Source organism: Anastrepha obliqua, chromosome 2 (assembly GCF_027943255.1).
Source record: "Anastrepha obliqua isolate idAnaObli1 chromosome 2, idAnaObli1_1.0, whole genome shotgun sequence".
NCBI lineage: Eukaryota > Metazoa > Arthropoda > Insecta > Diptera > Tephritidae > Anastrepha > Anastrepha obliqua.
The window spans coordinates 57,466,036-57,487,268 of NC_072893.1; the positions used below are offsets into that span (position 1 = coordinate 57,466,036).

Sequence of the window (21,233 nt, forward strand, 5' to 3'; positions counted from 1 at the left end):
TTTGTGCATTATTGTTTGCAAAGACTGTCGGCTGACACCAAGTTGAGCAGATAAGTTTCTTGTTGAAACCCTTGGATTGCTTTGTATAGCTGCAGCTACAGCAGCGATCGTTTCCTCCGTCCGAACTGGTGGGTTTCGATGATAAGGCCTTCTTGCGACTGTTCCTTGCTCAGCAAAATTATTCACCAGTCTCATTATGGTCCATCTGCTCGGGGGATCGCCGCCAAACATCCGCCTGTACTCTCTCTGTACCAAAACTACGGACTCCAGTGCGTGATAGCGGCGGACTATCCAAATTCTTGTTTGCGTGTCCCAGTTATCCATTTTAATAAATTTTAAAGATCAATCTGCAAATTAAAACAAAAATGGAACAGATAACTTAAAAAGAAAAAAAGTTATTCAATTTTTTTTTGGTAGCGGCTTTCATCAGCCACCCTGTACATTGTTTTAGAATTCTTTTGGCATTCTGCTTTCATTTTATATTCGTATATCAGGGCAATACAATTTTATAAAATTTAAATAATTTACGTAATGTTGGTGTCTAACCGAAACTTTGAGATTCTTCAAAAAAAATTCTGATGTGACAAAGAAAATTTAAAATCTGTCGTATTGCGTATTTTGTTAACCAACACTAAAGTTTGGATGACTGGATTACCGACCAGGTAACATATATATGAAGAAGAATTATTAATATTATAAATACATTCACATGTCGCCTTGCGGCTATCGTTTTTACAGTTAAGGTATATCAGACACGTCTTTAATATGCCATGATGTGCATTGCCACATTAGTTAATTTGGCCACATCTGTGAAATATACTCCGCAAAATTATTCAATAACTATTTGGCTAACAACATAAAATCTCTTTTACGACTGATTCAATCAACAGATTTTCGCAGTAATATAACAACATCTGCCGAATGAAAGGCAAACCTAAATCTAAATATGAAAATAAGCAACCGTCAACGGACGATGGCCAAATATCAGCAATTTGGACATAATGAAGAGCCAAGAGCAATAAACAAAAAAAATGAAAGGAAAATAAATATATAAAAATAATCAACTTAATAACTGAAAATATAGAAAATTCCTTAAGAAAACACTTGCATAGAGAAAGGGCAGAGCGAGAAGTTTCTACTGAGTGGTGAAAAGCGGTTAACGGAAGGAAGGAAAGCAAGTAAGTAGAAGGAAAGAGCAGATGTTAAGTGGAAGGAACAAGGGAAATGAGTAGTAGAAAAGAAAATGTAGCAAAATATAAAAGCAGAAAAGAGTAAGCGGTGTAAGAGGAAGGCAGAAATAAAGTGAATAAATAAATAGCAGAATATTTCAGAGACATAGGTCGCGGTGAGAAGTGGCTCGAAGAGGAGAAATGACTTTGCGAAGTAATGAAAAATTACAATCACTCTAACAACATTGACAATGACAACACCTTTGCTGAATGGCTATGACATTTGTGTCAATTCTCCTACATCAACTTGTTGAAAGCAGTTTGACCAAAAAATAAATGTCTCACTTTATTGCTTTTATTATTATTCTTGCTAGTGCGTGGCAAAAATTAAGCTAGACAGCGTTGGAACCCGGCAAAAGCAGCATAGTTGCCGTTGGGTGTTTACCAAATGTATGCCAGCTACTTGTAATGGACACGTAAAGGCAAAAAGTTTTGAATGGTATTTGTATATATGCTTGCAAATATACACACAGCGTTAAGTAATTATAGCGCTGGAAATTATTGGCCAAGTTATTTATTTCATATTTAATTTTAATAACTATTTTTTCTAGATATAGTTTTCCATTTACAAAAGCCATATATAGTAAATCCAATTTCAAAATTTGTAGAAACTAAAAGAAAACATCCGCAAATATTCATCAAAGTTCCATATAGTGCTTGGGGAAAAAGAAATGCATTATTTTCTCGGTAAAAGGCTGTAGGGATCGATGTCTCGTAAAGTAGGGATCAAAAAATTTAAAGTTTATGCTCGCTTTCAATGTGCCATTTCACACTAAAAAAATTCGTTTGCTGTTTGTTGTTTGTTCTATTCGGTTTTGTGTTACGGGGTGTTAACAATGGATGAATGGAAAGCGAAAATACAGCCGCTGAGATTTTGAATGGCGTTTATGGTGCCGATACTGTAACAGCTAATTACGTGCAATTTTGATTTCGTCGATTCACGCATTTGATGTTAAAGAAAATGTCGATAATGTCGAAAATCCCAAAAATAACCAAATTCGACCGGCATATTAGTATTCGCAGCATCGCTGAGGAGCTACAGATTGGCCATGGAATAGTTTTAAGCCATTTGCGCAAAGCTGGACTCAAAGATGGTCGATGATTGGATGCCGCACCTATTAACAGGATCGAATTTCCATAGGTAAAGCCTTGACCAAACGGAATGCAATCGATCCATTTCTTAAACGGATGGTGGCTGGGAATGATAAGTGGGTCACTTACGACAATATTTTGCGAAAACGATCGCGGTCTGCGCAAACGGTGGTCAAACCAAGACTAACAGCCAGGAGGATTATACTCTTTATTTAGTGGCGCTTGAAAGGAGTCAATTATTATCAGTTGCTTCCACTAAATTCAGATATCTACTATCCCCAATTGGACCGTATGAAGCTACCGATTGACCAGAAATGGCCAGAACTGGCCAACAGAGAAGGAGTTGTATTCATCATCAGGACACCGCAAGGTCACACACATGTGTTAGTGACTCGTCAAAAACTCAAAGAGCTTGATTGGGAAGTTTTAGAGCCTCCATCATATAATCCGAGCCTGGAACCAATCGATTACCACCTTTTTTTCGCTTTCTAAAACGTGATTGAATTGAAAAAATCTGGTACCAAGAGAAGATTGTGAAATTCTATTACTAGGGTTTTTCGCCAATAAGGGTCGAGACTTCTACAAGAGTGGCATTATGAAGCTATCTTGAAAATGGCAACAAAACGATGCACATTTTACCCAGTTCGGACAATCCGAAACAATTTAAATAAAAGTTTGAATTTTACGCAAAAATAACCGATTTCTTTTCCCAAACTAATATTTTGGTTAGAACCGTTAGGTTGCAGGTATATATATATATATATATATATGTATATATATTATATATATATAGCTACTATATATATATATATATAGCTACTATATGTAAATACAAAGTGAACGTTTCATGTGGTTCAAAAATATCTTTAATCTTTGAAAATTAGGGGTTAGGATATTCATATAACAAAATGTCGAGCGTTCGTTCTATGGAGAAAATACACAAAACCGCCAGCAAAAAAATGGTCAGAAATCAACGAAATTTTTGAGCCATACAGTACTTGCACTTTATTGCATCAAAATCGAATTAAGTTAAAACGGCGTACTCAAATTGCCATTAAAAAATATTAAATTTTTATGAAATTTTGCTAAATTTTTTTTTAATTTTCACACAGTTTCAAACTAGGGTTTATATAATTTTTTATAAAAAGAAAAATATTAAATTTTTATGAAAATTTGCTAAATTTTTTTTTAATTTTCACATAGTTTGAAACTAGGGTTTATATAATTTTTTATGTATATTGAGCTGCATTTTCATGAAAAAAATATTAAAATTAATATTTAAATATTAATATTAAAAATATTAAGAAAAGAAAAAGTTATCAAATTTTGTATCAATAAGTCCATGCGCTTTAGTTCTTTAAAGCAGTGTATTTAAGCATACATATTTATGTAAATACATACATACGTGCATATGAGTGAGCGTTGTATTTGTGTGAGTAAAAGCGAATATATTTATTGTGACCTGAAGCAGACACAAATCACCGCTGATACACAAATTCCATTAGCTTAACACAAGGACAGCTCACAGCTCACTATAAACAAATATTTCTATCTACCACTTACTGTGTATGAGAATATGTATGTTTGTGGTGTGGGTGCACCAGCAAATTAGACCGATGATATGGCAACTCGACCAAGGTGGCGACATTGAACTGGGAGTGCCTTTGGCATAGAAATGACACAGTTGGCCATCAATACCAACGTCAGCACTGATGCCCGGCCCAAGACAACGATCAACGCACGTACTCGTATTTGTATTTGACTAGGAGAAGAGTTGATAGAGCGTCAGGAGTCTGACGGCGCAACATGTCATTCGGCACAGCGGCATTCAAGTGTGCACGTCTGACGACTGACGGCATACCCGCATATGCGAGTATGTTCGCATTACCAAAAGCCAACAGAAACAATGTAAAGTAAGAGAGGCGTAACTAACTATATTGAATTGCTTTGGTGAATGGCATTGTTGAGTGAAAGTGAATGCAGAAAGGTGGCCCAGCAGTTATGAAAGTTATTGCGTTGGAGTGCAAAGCATTGTCGGGTACCAAATAGAGAAATCTACAATGTATTTGAAAGAATGTTACTTCATTTGTCAAACTGTCAGCGCACACATACGTATTTGCATCCACACATATGCAATATATGTGACCGTATTTGCTAACAACATAATGGGCATCAAGGCATTTTACGAGTACGTATCAAACCATCAGACTTCATATTTCTGTACATACCATATGTGTTGGTCATTCACGCACTTACTCGCTCACTATGGCACGTAAGCACTTAGCCCGCCAAGCAAGCAGGCAGGCAGGCAGGCAGTCATTTCGTCATGTTTGTAATTTCGTAATATTTGCAGCCACAACTCACTGCCCGTCATTGGCTTTGACAATTTGCAATTGAATGTCGTCATGCCTACGTACAAGATTACTATGTTAAGCATATGCCAGGGCGTATACGTAACCCACGTAGCCCATTAGTCACTTGCATTGAGCAAGCACGCACGTTTGCTTTGTGGCACTACTTCAAGCACAGATATTAAACATTTTATTAATTCCTTTACTAAATTAAGGAATGAAATAATGAACGCAGAAGTCAATGGAAATGGATGTGCAAAAGAAATGGATGCAGAGGCTGTACGGAGTGAAGCGAAGTCATGCAATGAATTATTCCTTTGTGTTGGTACACTTTGGAGTTAAAGTGCATATGAAAAGTTATGTAAAGGGTGATCAATTTAGAGGTATCAGATTTTAAATTCAAATGAAACAATGAAAATTCAAATTCATCTTTGTTATTTTTGTGTAGAGCCATTCACTGACATTTACATTTTAAAGCTAGTCTCTTCCAAGTGTTGGCCGCAACTGTGCCGTAATTCGGCCATCCGTAAACACCAATTCTGAATGACTCGCAGGAGCACTTCGATCGGTATCTCGGGAACAACTTTAGTAATATTAGCTTCCAATGCCTCAATCGAAGTTGATTTATCCACAAAGCATTTAGACAAATAAAAGTCTAAAGGTGTGGTATCACACGATTCAATCCATTGGTCCGAGATGAGAGATAAATTGCTCATCGAAACGACGAATAGTAAATCCATTGTTTCACGAGCTGTGACTAAATATTGTGCTGATCATGAATTTCAATTTTTGGCATCAAAAAGTCGTTTATCATGGAGCGATAGCGTTTGCTATTCGCTGCCAGCCTCGTAGAGGTTGTTTTCAATGGATGTATATTAATTGCTGTCCTAGAGTTGCTTTTGGTTGTTCTTTAGCCCATATATGGAAATTTTGCTTATTAAGCCAAAAATGTACCTCAACGCTGAACACCATAAATTGGCCTGGGCGTGTGATTTTCTCAATAAAGTTATACTATTTGTAAACGTTGTTGAGGCGTACGTTTACATAATAAAATGTCAATGAGTACTGAATAAAAAAATGTATTTAGTTTGACCGTAGTCACGCATGATCTGTCAAAACCCCCTATTGAAAAAATACCACCTATCTAATTACCCTGCCACTGTTCGAAGCAAAATTAAACATGTGTATGGAGCCCGTGGCCGCCGTAGCCGAGTGGGTTGGTGCGTGACTACCATTTGGAAGTGCATAGGTATGTTGGAATCTCTGCAAATGAAAGAAACATTTTTTTTTTGTTTTTCAAATAACGCAAGGGCTGAAAAGTCTTAGGCCGAATACATAGATGGCACTACGTTTATTACATTCACATCTTTTTTAGTTAGTACTAACCTTAAAGAGACAGCTGTCAAAATTTCATGATATTCCATTCATTGCTTCGTGAGTAGTTTTGCTAAGAATGGCGCTACTTTTGTTATTTTCAAAACAATGGAGCAAAAATAATTTTGTGAAAAAATAACGCTATAGCAAAGTAATGACTTTAAAAGTGTTATGGGGACCCTGCTCCATCAGAAACAACAATAAAATGATGGTTTGTTGCCTTCAAACGTAATCGTAGGAACAGCGATGATGCACAACGCAGTGGAAGTCCGCAGGAGACGGTAGCACCAGAAAACATCAAAAACTCCCACGAAATTGTTTTGAGGGATCGAAAAGGGAAGTTGCGTGAGTTAGCTGGCATCGCAAAGATATGAAAAAATGCGTTGGTTTTATATTGCATCTCTTCCCCAAATTAATAAATGGTGCTTTCATAATTTTGTCCTCGTAAAAGCCTTGAAAACAATCCACCTCAAGGACGTCCAAAAACAGCAACTACACCAGAAATCGTAGAAAAAATACAGGATATCATGTTGGAAAACAGTCGAGGGACTGAAAGAGATTCAATAGAAGACCTGAGCATCTCATTGGGTACACTGCCAGCAATATTTTTACTGAATTCAGTTATTCAGTTTCAGGGTTTCGGAAAGCTGTGAGCACAATGGGTGCCACATTCGCTCACATTCGCTCGAATTCAACTTTCTCAGCAGTATTTAGAGCATTTTCGCAAGTTGATTTTGTGCAACGATATATCACAACTGATGAGACTTTGTCTATCCCCATGATCCAAAATCAAAACAAGATACTAAAAAGTGATGTGAAACTGGTTTTTCGGCTCTGAAACGAGTGCGTGCTCAGAAATCGGCATGAAGGTGTTAGTATCAGTCTCCTTGGATGCGAAAGGAATTTTGTTTGTGGATTACTTACAAACTGATATCACTATATATTCTGAATGTTATTGTAATCTTGGAAAAAAATTTGTGAAGAAAGGCCCAGTTTGCAAAAGAGAAACATTATTTTTCAGACAAGACAATGCACTGTGTCACAAGAGCATTTTCATAATGACCAAAGCCCATGAATTTAAGCTCGAATTGTTGGAACATCCACCGTATTAATCAGTTTTGGTCCGCAGTGACTTCCATTTGTTTCCAGACCTAACAAAATTCGTGCGTTAAAAGCCTCTTTCATCAAATGATGAGGGCATAACTGCAAACCAAGCGTGTTTTTCAACCCTTCCAGATTCTCACATCAGTAATGGAATTCATCAATTGGAATCTCCTTGGAACAAGTGAATTGTTGCTCGGGGAGATTATACTGAATAATAAAGTATATTTTAAACCATAAAATTGTATTTTTCTTATCGAACCACAAAACCTTTTGAACATCCTAGTAAATATATGCTCACTTTTTCTATAAGTGCATATCTAATATTCTGTATTCCCGCAATTCGCCTTAAGTTCATTTTAGTTAACAATTTCAAATTATCTGCTAGGAATTCATTCACCAAAACCAAGTCGACAGAGCTTTAAAACTCAAAACCAAAGGAACAGCTTCTAATCTATAAATGATTTTCAATTAAGCTTTCTGCATATGTTTCATTCTGAATATATTTTGTATGTGAACATATAAATTAGAGCAATTGGAAATTATACCTTAGTACTTGCGATAGTTGCGTATGTAAATAAGGCAATTTACTGAAAAGTGCTCGAAATTCACCCTTTGGCAGCAGAAGATTATTGTAAGATAAGTTAAAATTTACTTTGAAAGCTATGTAATTATATATTTACGTATGTAATAACAGAATGTGGCATATTTTTGAATCTATGCATGCACGCAGTGATAGTTTACGAATACAGAGCCAGAAGCTTTTCGAATGAATTAATATTTAATAGGCTGCCACTTTTAGCACAGAAGTAAGGCTTTCTGTAATTACAACTTGTTGGAGCTTGAAATATATATTTTTCTACGTTAATAGCTCATTCACTACACTAATAATAATAAAAAAGTTATTTGACCATTTTTAGAGTATATTTTAGGCGAGTAAGCGCAATAAGGAAAAATAATAATAAATACCTCAGAAGGTGAGTTTGTCTTTGAAACTAGAAATGTGTTATTAAATAAAAAGGGGTTTTCAGAAATTATTTTTTTTTTGTTTCAAAATTTAACTTGAATAGTATAGTTTTATTCCCACTTGACAAAATTGTGGTTACCACTTATATAATATATATATAATTGGCCCGTACACCCTTTTTGGGCGCTTGGCCGAGCTCCTCCTCCTATTTGTGGCGTGCAACTTGTTCCGTAAATGGAGGGACCTACAGCTTTAAGCCGATTCCGAACGGCAGATATTTTTATGAGGAGCTTTTTCAAGGCAGAAATACACTCGGCGGTTTGCCATTGCCGCCCGAGGGGTGACCGCTATTAGAAAAATGTTTTTCTTAATTTTGGGTTTCATCGAGATTCGAACCGACATTCTCTCTGTGAATTGCGAATGGTAGTCACGCACCAACCCATTCGGCTACGGCGGCCGACTACTTACTTTATATATTTGGTATCATTTGAATTTGCTGAAACAACAATAGAAGAAAGGATTGTGATGTCAGCTGTAAAAATATATAAAGAAACCTAAAATAAGTGATTTTATGATTGGTTAATTAAATATTCAAATCTATCTTCATACGTCTAAATGGTCCAATTGATTCAGCAGCTCAAATCAAATGTTCTGCATCTGTGCCTGGATTTCGAGGAATGATTTACTCTATTTTGGACATTAATCAGCATTTGTATTCCACACAAAAAGCTCACAATAATTTCCCTTTTCCAGTGCTTCATTAAAAACAAAAGGGAATTGGAGTTTCAAATAAATAATAAATTAGCTAAGTTCTTCTTCTTCTTAATTGGGGCTATAACCGCTTACGCGATTCTGGCCGAATTTAACAAAGCGCGCCAGTCGTTTATTTCTCGTGCTAACCGGCGCCAGTTGGACACACCAAGTGAAGCCAAGTCCTTCTCCACCTGATCTTTCCAACGCAGAGGAGGCCTTCCTCTTCCTCTGCTACCCCCAGCTAGTACCGCATCGAACACTTTCAGAGCCGGAGCGTTTGTATCCATTCGGACGACATGACCCAGCCAGCGTAGCCACTGGATCTTGGATCGCTGCGCTATGTCTATGTCATCGTAAAGCTCATACAGCTCATTATTCCATCGCCTGCGATATTCGACAACGTGCAAAGGTCCAAACATCTTACGCAGAATCTTTTTCTCAAACACCCCAAGCGTCGATTCATCGGGTGTTGTCATCGCCCAAGCTTCTACGCCATACGTTAGGACGGGCATAGTGCGAGCTTTGTAGAGTGTTTCTTTTGTTCGTCGAGAGAGGACTTTACTACTCAGTTGCCTACTTAGTCCAAAATAGCACTTGTTACCAAGAGAGATGCTACGTTGGATTTCCAGGCTGACATTGTTATCGGTGTTAATGCTGGTTACTAAATAAACGAAGTCTTTTACAACCTCGGAGTCATAACTGTCAACAGTGATGTAGGTGCCGATACGCGAGTGCGCCGACTGTTTGTTTGAAGACAGGAGGTACTTAGTTTTGTCCTCGTTCCCCACCAGACCCATTCGCTTTGCTTTTTTATCCAGTTTGGAGAGGGCAGAACTAACAGCGCGATTGTTAAGGCCAATGATGGCCTACGATGGCATACGACAACAATTGTACGCTCTTATAAAAAATTGTACCTGACCGATTAAGTTCTGCGGCTCGCATGTTTCTTTCCAACATCAGGTTAAAGAAGTCACACGACAGGGAGTCACTCTGTCTGAAACCCCGTTTGGTTTCAAACGGCTCGGAGAGGTCCTTCCCAATTTTGACGACGCTGCTTGTATTGAGCATACAGGTAACTCCGTTTCGTACTGTCGAATGCAGCTTTGAAATAGACAAAGAGAAGGTGTGTGTCATATGGCTTCTCCAAGATTTGGCGTATTGTGAATATTTTGTCGATGGTCGACTTTCCAGGTCTAATGTCACACTGATAAGGTCCAATCAGTTGGTTGACGGTGGGCTTCAGCCTTTCACACAATACGATCGCTAGATCCTTATAGGCGATATTTAGAAGACTAATCCCGCGGTAATTGGCACAGATTGTAGGATCGCCCTTCTTATGGATTGGGCAGAGCACACTTAAATTCTAGTCGGCAGGCACGCTTTCATCCGACCATATTTTGCAAAGGGGCTGATGCATGCACTTTACCAGCTCCTTGCCACCATGTTTGAATAGCTCAGCCGGCAGTCCGTGGGCACCCGCGGCTTTGTTGTTTTTTAGCCGGGTTATCGCTATTCTCACCCCGTCATGGTCGGATAGCGGAACGACAATTCCGTCGTCAACGATTGCGATATTGGGTTCTTCACATTCTCTGTGACATGCGCACCTATCACTGTTTAACAGGTTCGAGAAGTGTTCCCTCCATAGTTTAAGTATGATCTGGATGTCAGTCACCAAATCGCCGTCTTTGTTCTTACATGAAAACTAAATTAGGTTAGGAAACTGCTAAGTTAGGCTAAGGCAAATGGCATCTCAAACAAGCGTCCGCTTGGGCAAAAGATGAAACTCGTCCATTATGATGCCATACAGAGGAAATACTGAGCGGGAAAAACTATTCAGCGAACCGAAAAGGAAGAAGCTACTGATGAAATTCACCAGGCGGGTTAAAATATCACCCGCAATATCTGCTGGTGTAGCAAAAAATGCAGAGCCGAGATGTTTAAATCTTTGCCCGACGAAAGCAGGACAGCTGAGAAGAGTGTGTTGAGATGGTTCCTCCTCATCTTTCAGACACCCTAACGGACACCCACCAAATTCGAGAGTTGCGGCTTTGTTAGCCTTAGATGTTCCCTTGAAAGCCGATCTATCCGTAACCAGATGCATCTCAAAACTTTACACATTTGAGCACTATCCCAGCGTTAGCTGATTTGATGCGAGGCCTTTCCTTGCAGGAGCATGCCACAGGTTCTTAAGGGAATCTCGATCCGCTCTTCCACTCGAAGTATTCGGCTGCAGTCGAAAGAAAAATTTATGAAAACAACGACCCCAGGGCCCTAATTGCAGCTTGGCTGTCGGAGTAGATATTTACCTTCCTTAGAGTAATTATGAGCAACAAATCCACTGCTTCTTTAATTGCAGCTATCTCCGTTTGGAAACCAGTAGAGTGATTCGGTAGCCTAGATTTGAGCTTGATGGGGAGCTCCTCACAGAATACTCCCCTGCCAATCCCTTCGTACAGCTTCGAGCCATCTATAAGGTGCCACGCCTATAAAATAGTTAGCTTTCCAATTAATTTTTTGCCCATTTTCGAATTGCTTGAAAACCGCTGACATTGAAATGCTATTGAAACTGATGATCATCGACATCTGAGTGAATTAAATTTTATCAGAATATTATTATTATTCTTCATATTGTAAGAGGGAAAACTACTGCAAAATCATAGTCCATGCACTACTTAAAGTGCTCGCAAATCTAACACTTACATACTCTACTAAGTGTTTGGCCACTTTCCTATTGTATAAATGGTTTTTAAATCCACAGTGGGCTTCGAAATCCGAGCCTCCAAATGCTTTTGCTGCACAAACTCAGTCAGCTGTGGCAATTACCGTGATAGATTGTACCAGCATAATTTTCGAGAGAATTTTTTTTTCGGTCGCCGCATGGATTGCTGCGTGATGTACTTCACTTCACTTCAAGTTCTCCGTGCATGAACTTCAAATAAAAGAAAACGTTTTTTTTTTAATAGCGGTCACCCCTCGACAGGCAATGGAAAAACTCCGAGTGTATGTATTTCTGCCATAAAAAAGCTCCTCATAAAAGCTATTCGGAGTCGGCTTAAAAGTGTATGTCCCTCAATTTGTGGACCCTCATAGTATTTTTCTGATAGCTTATTAGTACTATTGTGTCTATAGAAAAAACAATATTTTTAAATATTTTTTTACAAACCAAAAATTATATTGCGAATTTTCAAATAAAAGGCAATAAGGTTTATAAATATTTAAATTGGTTGTGGTGGATTTCAGAAACTTTTTATGCCATAGCATCTCAGAATTTCATATAAATATTAAGTAAAAAACTTGTCTTCCTATTTCCTGTAACCCATTAGAAAATTAATTTTTTTAGTAATTTAATCCTACAAAAATGAATGGGAAATGCCTTTTATTTTTGTACACATACTTACCCACAATCAATATGAATAAAATATGTTTTCAAAATAAAATATCATGCGATTTTTTCATCACCGCTCGTGCGCTAATACAAAGGCCACACAAAACGGGGATATTTCTCTGCAAAGCAACAATTTGCACTCCTGAGAATCTACACCATTCGCTCTCGAAAAATACCCATTTTTATGCCCTCTCTCTCTCTCTATTTCACACTCGCACTCACGCGTGCTCTCAAGCTCTCAAAAAAGGATATGCTAAATATTCCATTCGTCGCTTCAAATCTATGCATGTGTGTGTATGTTTGTACGTGTGTGCCTATGCCACAGATTTGCCACGAAAGCAACCATCACAACCGCTTTGAGCAACTGCTATTTATGTATGTACAGATGCACGTTGGCATATGAGGATGTGGGTGTATGAATGTGTTAAATTATACATTTATGTATTGCTGCCTAAACTTGATTTCGTAGAAGGACGCCGGTAGCTGCCGTAGCTTCAGCAGCAGAATTCGTATTCGAGTCTATAACTTTTCACTCTCACTACTGAAACTACAGCAAAACAATTTTTGGTAAACAATTTTTTAGTTATAAATAGTTTATGCCACAGCAACAGTCGTGCAACGCATTAATTACACATTACTGAGCGTCAGTAACAACCAGAAGCATTAAAACTGTGTCGTGGCAACCATCACAACAAGCATCGCTCCTCCTGCAGACTTGGAAGCAGTTAAAGCGCCATTGCGAAGGAATTCAAGCATATCAGAAGTGGCTAATTGAAAATATTCGCTATGCGTCAGTAAATGCACGGCGCCAGCCAGTCAACTAGCCGGGTCAACAGCTACACAACACATAAGTCTATATACTTACCTTTATCTAATAAAAAATTTAAAAGAAAAACAACAAAAACATTTGCATTAATCCAAAGAAAGCTCATACCAATAGCGTTAAGCAGCTAAGCCAGCGACGGTGCCGGCTAACTAATTAATGATTATTGCCAAAGTTAACAAACTGCAACAATATGGCAGAAATAATGCGGCATTACATAATCAAGTACCGTTGCGCTGAGCTGGCTGAGGGACGTATACGGAAGACAACAACAATCTCCAACACAATCACTTGCTAGCGTTTTTGCTGCATGCGAAGAGGAAAAAGTTTAATTGAAATTTAAACTTTTCCTCCAAAGGCGAATAAAAGTTCCGAAATCTATTGTGAGTTTCAGCGGTGGCAGACTGGCATGAGTGTGGACAATGCTTTTGTAGTCAGCTGTTTGCAGTAAATTAATTTTGTTTAAAATCTAGAAGCGGCGCACATATACGCATGTGTGTATGTATGTAAATTCAATTGGATGCAGATGCACGCCGCAGGATAAACTGGTTGCGGTTTTGGATATTCATGCATGTTGCCCTTCATGTATTAAAATATGTATGTACAGATGATAGTGTGGCATATGTGGCAAATATTTGTTTATTTGTTTTGTTTGGAAATTGGCCAAACAGATTTACAATAGCCAGATGAGTTAAACAATGTGCAATGGTAGCACCCAAACACCAGTAAAGGCACTAAAATAATGTATTTTTATGATAGAATTTAAATATTTTGAACAGCTGTTGCCATCTGTGAGGAAGGAAATAGTGAGAAATTCAAGATGATGTGAAAATGTTTGCCAATGAGCTAAAATAATATACAATTTTTTTTTATGTAGAAGATTAACAGAGTAGTACTCTCTGTTTTGGCATCTAATGACTCACTGATACCTGGAATCTCTTTTTGGAAGCAAGTATCCCCTTAGTTGTCTTACAAGGAGGCAATAGAGATATCTAGGCACTCACTTAAGAAACTCGGCAAGAACTTTGAACATCGACTGTTTCAACACAGAAAATGGTATCGAAGCGTGGTGGCATTTGGACAGTAACTGAGGATGCTTTAGTGCTTTGGGTATAATCACTACGGTTTCTCAATGCGAAGTATTTGCAGTGAATAGACTCAGTAGTTGGTAAACGGCGGCGAGAAATTAATATCAGAATCTGTAGTGAAAGCCAGCTACTCTCAAGGCCTTAGAAACTGCTCACACCTCTTCAAAAATAGTTCATGTATATAAATTACAACTAAATTTTATTGCAAGGTGGAATGAACTGGAACTGGACACCGTGGTATTGAAGGCTACAAAATAGTTGCTGAATTGGCAAACTGCGATTGCTTGAAGTATCCAATTGAAACGGAGCCAATTTTAGGACCCATTATAACGGGAACAGTGAGGTGAGATGTACCTCATGAAAACTGTTACTGCAATACTTACACTGCAGAACAACCAAGAGTGTTCTAAACAGGCCTGACATGGTGGTGGCAAAGTTTCTTCTCAAATGGAGGCGGCGTGAGCTTCGAGCTCGAATGGGACTAATTACTGATATGGGTCCATCCATTCCTTAAAAAACTACTAACACTCTTAAAAATATCTTGAAAGTTTGCTGAAAAGTAAGGAATCTGCACCCCACCTGTCTCTCTCTCTTTCTCTATCCTTTAAATCCTCTCTTTTAGCCTTAAAAACAAAAAATAAAACAAAAGAAATGTCAGGTCATACACAATTCCTGTCCTACTTTTCGAACGCAGTGCAGTGTTGCAGTTGTTGAATGCAGTTGCCTTTTATTTCCCTGAAAATGGGTTTAATGTATTTGAAAAATTTGGAAAAGGGGTTTTGACTAAGGAACGACCGATCATCACTTTCTTAGAACATAGTTAAACGGAACCGAATATAAGCCATTTTTAGCAGTCGAACCCATATAAATTCTTTTTATAGCTAAACTATATTTCTAAGCATAAATCATAGTTCATATTTTTTTTTTTTTTATTATGAATAAATTTTATTTGCAATCTATCAGTTGACAATCAGCAAATTTTTTAAATATAAGGATTATGGCAGGATTGATTGCGCTCCATTGCGACCAATCAATATATTGTAAAACAGTTGTATTCGCTACAAATCAATTAAGTTTCCTCAAATCTGTTTGGGAGATCCAAAATATGAATTTTTTTAAGGCGTTTGACATCCGTGCTATTGTGTAGAAGATTTCTTGCTAGTATGTTTTCATGGTACGACAGTCTGTTTAGGTATCTTCGAGAGGCTTTGGTGATTTCATTTCTAACATAAGATACATTTAAGTCTTTGTGAATTTCGAAGTTAGTTATATACCAAGGAGCACCAACAATGCTTCCTAAAGTCATAGCCTGGTATCTTTGCAGGATTTCAATGTTTGAGTTACTCGCTGTTCCCCAAAGCTGTATTGCATATGTCAATACTGGCTTTAAGATAGCTTTGTAGAGCAGTACTTTATTTTCGAGACTAAGTTGTGATCGCGAGCCTAAGACCCAGTACATTTTTTTCGTTTTAAGCTTGAGTTGTTTCTGTTTCTTTTTAATGTGGGTTTCCCAGGTCATTCTTCGGTCCAAATGTACTCCAAGGTATTTGACAGTTTCACTTTCAGGTATGGTAGAGCCATTCAAAAATACGGGAGGACAATTCCCGGTTCTCAAAGTAAACGTTATCTGAACAGACTTCTGAGTGTTAACCTCCATCTTCCAATTCATTAGCCATAATTTGAAGAATATTGTATAAATATATATGTATATCAGGGTGCATATAGTATTTGAGGGTATGCATATTGGAAGCTATAATTTCCCGAAACCATTATTTTTCGTTTTTTCTCTTTTTCAGATAAGACATGGAGGACTACAACTGAGCTGAAGAAATGGAGAAACATGCAGCTATTGTCGCCATATGTGCAAATAAAACCGATTTAAAAATCACTAATTTTCTTAAGTACGCCAGTTCATTTATTATAAGGTCCGTCCTGAATTGGAGACCTGGTGACATCAAGGGACAATGAAGAATCGGTTGCACAACGCAAACAAAACTAGGAATGTTCTAGCACAGTCCGATTGGCAGATGAAGCAGTGCAAGCGATCAATGATGAGGACTCTTTAAAAAGCAATGAGGCTCTTGCGAGATATTATCCGACGATTTTTCTGTTAAGATCTTCGGTATAACTCCCAAATTATGCGCAGAAGACAGTTTATGTTGGAGCAAAGACGAGAATAGCGAATTATCCGATCAAAACGCTTTTTAAATGGGATGGCTATGTTCCAGTCCTCCAGAGGTTACTGTTGTAGTGCATACGAATTTTCCAGGCTTTAAGTATTGTGAGCAACAAAGGACACGTCATACTAGCACCTTCTTTACTATAGACAGCAATGAGACCCTGGATTGGTAGTGTACGCAGTGACAGCTCATACAGCTTTCAGCAAGACTCTGCTCCTTCACACAAAGCGATAGCGACACAACGTCGCCCCATAACATTGAACTATGGTCGACTAATTTCCCAGCCCCTAAGTAAGATTTCCCATATCCCTGTTTCTTCTCTTAAGGCTGCAATGAATACCGTTATGGTCAATATGATTAAGGGGCATTTGATTCGGGCATGCATTAGTTTCCGCACCCGGATCGAAGAGTTGTTTCAGATAATGGAAATTTTTTTAAATAATTTTATAGATATATACTGAGTTAATGTAATGAAAAAAATTCGTTTTGCGCTTTAATATTGATACTGATAGGGCTTAAGAATAAGATTAGGATTAGTATTAATACGAATACAAGAATGAGGGGGAGGTCAATATATAACTAAATGAGGAGGAGGACAAAAGCAAAAATTAGAATGAAAAAATAAAATGTAATAATAATATAATGATAAAGTATAAAATGCATATTTTAAATGCATTTGAAACTACAGGTACAGTTTGCTATTTTAATTTTTTTTGAATTTGACGTTTCTAAGGCACTTTAAAATTTCAAATGTAGGTACGTTGTGAAATGGTTGAAGCAATACTCTGGCACTTCCCAAGTAGCACTAAAGCGCCTGTCGAAGAAAGGAGTGCCCAGTGACCTGAATTGGCATCAGTTAAGCCCGGATATTTACAAACAAAGTGCTCAACAGTGTCTCTCTCTGAAATGTTCCTGCAAGGGGAGTTAAATGGTAACCCTAGCTTACTCCCTATCATTGGATGATCAGCACACACAGCTACGAGTTTGGAAATTTAATGGCGCGGAGTCCCCAGCACTTTCTGAGTCCTCCGCCTATTGCACTGTGACGAAAGAGTTTTCAAAATAGCACACGAAGAAATGGAGCTCCATCTTTTCTCTGCTTTCCTCAGAAATAATTAGTGCAGTTCCCCTCTAAAAACTGTCAGGGGAATGCCGATGACCGGGTAGGAAGTCTTTGAGACCAATTCAATCCCGTTTCTGGCAAGCTTATCAGCAATTTAATTTCCCTCTATGTTCCAATGTCCAGAAACCCAGATCAGAGATAAATTATCATACTTTAAACTTTCCAAGGCTACATTTGAAAAATAAGTATAAATACTTATAATCATTCTATGAAACTATTACGGATATCGGACGAAACAGAAAAAAATCAGTTTCCTTTTCGCCAGGGGAAATATAAATTATTTCATAGAAAGAAAGTCTAACCATATTTTTACGTTTATATTAAACAGCATAAAGATCGGAAGAAAATTCAAAGTTATTTTAATAGGGATTTTATTCAAATATTTTCCAAAAAAATTAATCAAAACTTAAAATCCCTATTGACATATTCAGAGACTGAGAATATATACATAAGTATAGGACTAATATTAAACAAAACATTTATTTAATTTAATAATTTTAATTTTTTAAAGTCTTAAACTTCTTAAAAAAAAGAAACTGATGACAACATGAAGCCTGAATACGCAGCATTACTATATAACATCTACAGCTTCACATGCGCAAGAAATTCTCCTGAACTTTTACTGTCTCACAGTGTAATCTCGTTGGTTTTCATGCAGCAATGGCCAGGTAACTAGCACAGCATTACTCTCTGTTTGGTCGCCTTAACATACTTAAATGCAGACGTTTGCTTGGAGAGGACCTTTATGGTAGTTGACTTATCGCCGAAGATATCGAGATGAATCGACACTGGGAGCTACTAGGCTTGAAACGCTGTAGGTTTTTTGCCCGCTGTAACGGTCACCGTAGTCGAATGGGTTGGTGCGTCACTACCACTCGAAAGTGAAAACCTCAAACCAGTCATGAAACCCCAAGTGAGAGAAAAAGTGTTTCTAATAGCGATCGCCCCTCAGCCAGCAATTTTATACCCCCCAAGTGTATTTCTGCCATGAAAAAGCTTCTCGAAACTAAATAGTAGTTTTTATCAAGAGTCGTTTTCTCTTCTTCTTCATAATTGGCGCGATAGCTACTTTCGCGATTTTGGCCGAGTTTAACAAAGCACGCCACTTGTTTCTTCCTCCTCTGCTACCACCAGCTTTCAGAACCGAAGCATTTTGTATCCATTCGGACGACAAGACCCAGCCAGCGTAGCCGCTGGATCTTGATTCGCTGCGCTATGCCTATATCGTCGTAAAGCTCATACAGCTCATCGTTCCATGGCCAGCGATATTCGCCGCCGCCAATGCGTAAAAGTCCAAAAATCTTGCGCAGATTTTTTCTCTCAAACACTCCAAGCGTCGCTTCATCGGATGTTGTCATCGTTCCACGCTTCTACGCCATACGTGAGGACGGGCATGATGAGAGCGTTATAGAGTGTTAGTTTTGTTCGTCGAGAGAGGACTTTGCTACTTAGTCCAAAGTAGCACTTATTGGCAAGAGAGATTCTACGTTGGATTTCAAGGCTGTTATCGGTGTTGATGTTGGTTCCTACATATACGAAGTTTTTTACAACCTCGAAATCATAACTGTTTACAGTGATTTGGGTGCCGATACGTGAGTGCGCCGACTGTTTGTTTGAAGACAGGGGGTACTTCGTTTTGTCCTCGTTCCTCACTAAACCCATTCTCTTTGCTTCATTATCCAGTTTGTAACAGCGCGGCTGCTAAGGCCAATTATGTCAATATCATCGGCATACGCCAGCAATTGTACGCTCTTATAAAAAATTGTGCCTGAGCCATTAAATTCTGCGGCTCGCATGATCCTCTCCAACATCAGGTTAAAGAAGTCACACGACAGTGAGTCACCCTATCTGAAACCTCGTTTGGTATCAAACGGCTCGGAGAGACCCTTCCCGATTCTACCGGCGTCGCTGGTATTGCACAGCCGTATTAGTTTTGCGGGTATACCAAATTCAGACATCGCGGCATATAGGTAAATCCTTTGCTTCCTGTCAAATGCAGCTTTGAAGTTGACGAAGAGATGGTGTGTGTCGATTATCCTTTCATGGATCTTTTCCAAGACTTGGGGTATTGTAAATATCTGGTCGACGGTGGCCTTTTTTCTATTCCTCCTCATTTTTCTAGTTTCTTCCTTACATTTGTTTAAAATTAAAGTTAACCTTATGTCATATAATTATACATCTAATCGCAGTATTTTACTCAGTAATGAATGCCTAAGGACCTCATACGCAAGAATACTCATCTGTACTGAAGCTGAACTGGTGAGTATCTATGACACGACAAATTTGTAATAGTATATGTATTTTTAGAAAAGCCAAAATGGGCGTACTCGTGCTTCCCTACCCGCAGATTAGATTTGCATTTCAACATATGCATACAAATATATACTTTTACACATATAATTACAAAATCCCCAGTGACTACTTGGTAAATATTTCGCAATTCATCAAATAAAAATAGATTGTGATTGCGAACAATCCTTTTGGGCATTATCCCACTACAAAAACAAAGCGCAAAAACTGAGTCGCAACATCGTTAGTCCGAGAGATAGTAAAATAAATAAAAATATTTGTTTAATTTTAGAGTTCTGCGCACAAATATACATACATAGCTTTTGCCAGAGAAAATTTTACTTTTTCACAATTTTTTTACTATTCCACTTAATTGAGTGTGCGCGTGTGTGGTCGCTGGAGTATTTGTAAACCACAATTCGCGCGCTATGATAGTCACCGATGCGGAAGTCGAAACCCGAAAAGGCAAGCAAGAAAAACAGAAACAGCTTAAAGCCAAAAATCAAGTATGAAAAAAACCGTAAAAGGTCTTAAGCGAAAATGAGAGTAATGCGCAAAGTGTAAATTCATGCTAACATTTTTGCAAATTCATTTAAGTGCCAAAAAACACACATACCTGCGAATGTGGTGAGTAGTTGAAGGAGGGAATAGAAACAAGTCTGGCACCCAAGTTATTGGACGGCGTACAAGTTTCCCTTTCGATCTGCATAGCCAATGAGAGCACACATGATTTGAAATAGGTGCACGCAGATACAAATACATATACGCATTCACTTTTGCATGCATAAATAAATATTAACATATTTTTATACGTAGATAGTGAGCCTTTTACCTTCTAAGGTTATGCTAAAGAGACGCCAGCTAACGAAGCAGCATAGGCCTTACTTTCATTTTCTCACACAATCTCTCAAGCAGGTTAGTCAACCCAACCGAAAGTACCATGATAAATAACTCAAGTTCTTCCACAAACGCTTAACATACACAAACATATACAAACAAACTAAGTCCCTCAAATTACGTATTTAGTTACGAAATGCTACTTAAAACTTCAGCGGATGACCACCTTATTTTTTTAATACCCTACGAAATGTATAATAGAGCACATATACCTACTTATCAATTGTCATACATATTCACATTCACACATGCTGACTTTTAAAAACTTTACTCGTCTTAAAGAAAATACAAAACTACTACTATACGAAAATTGTTTCCGCATTAGCGTTATTCGTATTCGTACGTGCCGATGTGCCGGTATTTTCGGCTAATACTATAAAAATTATGTGCATACTTCTAGGGGTCGCTAAAGATTTTCATATACATAGCTTTGCCCGGCATGTGCACTTTCGCATTGAAATTCAAAATGCGTACGTGAAATGAAATGAATAACAAAAGAATGAAGTAGCAATTGACCAACCGATGAAGGGGTAAACAAATGACTGATTATTTGTAGGAACGGCAAAGCATTGTAAAATAGG

The 21,233-nt window shown here is 38.0% G+C and overlaps 1 long non-coding RNA gene across 1 annotated transcript; it reads left to right on the forward strand.

The window, feature by feature from the left end:
- The first annotated feature begins 539 nt into the window (after positions 1-539).
- On the forward strand, positions 540-16,099 carry LOC129236800 (uncharacterized). The gene is made up of 3 exons (XR_008581717.1): positions 540-743; positions 891-1,178; positions 15,960-16,099. It is a non-coding gene; the product is annotated as an uncharacterized LOC129236800 (long non-coding RNA).
- Positions 16,100-21,233: the final 5,134 nt, after the last annotated feature.